Source organism: Rhincodon typus, chromosome 50 (genome assembly GCF_021869965.1).
Source record: "Rhincodon typus isolate 14 chromosome 50, sRhiTyp1.1, whole genome shotgun sequence".
NCBI classification, from domain to species: domain Eukaryota; kingdom Metazoa; phylum Chordata; class Chondrichthyes; order Orectolobiformes; family Rhincodontidae; genus Rhincodon; species Rhincodon typus.
In genome coordinates, this window is record NC_063381.1 from 3,407,912 (window position 1) to 3,409,430 (window position 1,519).

A 1,519-nucleotide genomic window follows, 5' to 3' on the forward strand; every position below is an offset into this window, starting at 1 on the left:
GCATGGTGGACAATGGGGAACCTGTGGATGTCGTGTATCTGGATTTCCAGAAGGCATTTGACAAGGTGCCAGACCAAAGACTGCTACATAAGATAAAGTTGCACGATATTACAGGTAATGTATTGGCATGGATAGAGGATAATTGACGAGTAGAAAATAAAGAGTAGGGGTAAATGGGTGTTTTTCTGGTTGGCGGTCAGTGGCTCGTGGTGTGCCTCAGGGATCAGTGTTGGGACTGCAATTTTTACAATTTACATACATGATTTGGAGTTGGGCCTAAGTGTGGCGTGTCAAAATTTACAGATGACACTGAGATGAGCGGCAGAGCAAAATGTGCAGAAGACACTGAAAGTCTGCAGAGGGATATACAGTCTAACCGAGTGGGCAAAGTTCTGACAGATGGAGTACAATGTCGAAAAATGTGAGGTCATCCATTTTGGTAGGAATAACAACAAAATGGACTGTGGTTTAAATGGTAAAAAAATGCAGCATGCTGCTATGCAGAGGGACTTGGGTGTCCTTGTGCATGAATCGCTAAATGCAGTATTGCAGGTGCAGCAGGTAATTAAAAAGGCAAAGAGAATTTTGTCTGTCATTGCTAGAGGGACGGAATTTAAAAACAGGGAGGTAATGTTGCTGCTGTATAGCGTCCTGGTGAGGCCGCACCTGGATTACTGTGTGCAGTTTTGGTCTCCTTCGTTGAGAAAGGATATACTAGCACTGGACGGGGTGCAGAGGAGATTCACTCGGTTGATTCTAGAGTTGAGAGGTTTGGAATATGAGGAGAGACTGAGTAGGCTGGGATTATACTCATTGGAATTCAGAAGAATGAGGGGAGATCTTATAGAAACATACAAGATTATGAATGGAAAAGATCAGGTGGAGGCAGGGAGATTGTTTCCACGAGATGGTGAAACTAGGATAGGGGGCATAGTCTCAAAATAAAAGGGAGCAGATGCAGGACTGAGGACAGGAGGGTTGTGAATCTGTGGAATTCCCTGCCCATTGAAGCGGTTGAAGCTACCTCGCTGAATGTTTTTAAGGCAAGGCCAGATAAATTTATGAACATTAAAGGAATTAAGGTTAATGGTGAGCAGGCGGGTAAGTGGAGCTGAGTCTCAAAAAGATCAGCCATAATCTTATTGAATACCGGGGCAGGTTCGAGGGGCCAGCTGTCCTACTCCTGCTCTTAGTTCTTATGTTCTTATGTCATAATGTTATAATGCCTCACAAAAACAACTGAAAAGGATATTTTAAGGCGATTGACCCTGCATTACTAAAGACGTGCGAGCCAGAGGTTCTGAGGAAGGATCACCTGACCCGAAACGGTAACTCTGTTTTTACCTTCGCAGATGCTGCCAGACTTATTGAGCTTTTCCAGCAACTTTGCATTTTTTTCCTGATTTGCAGCGTCCGCACTTCTTCCGGTTTTTACTATGTGTTTTGGTATTTATTTACAGGGGGCTCTTTATTTATAGCTAGCTCTGTCTTTTAGGGTCTATTTGTAAGGGGCCTTGTT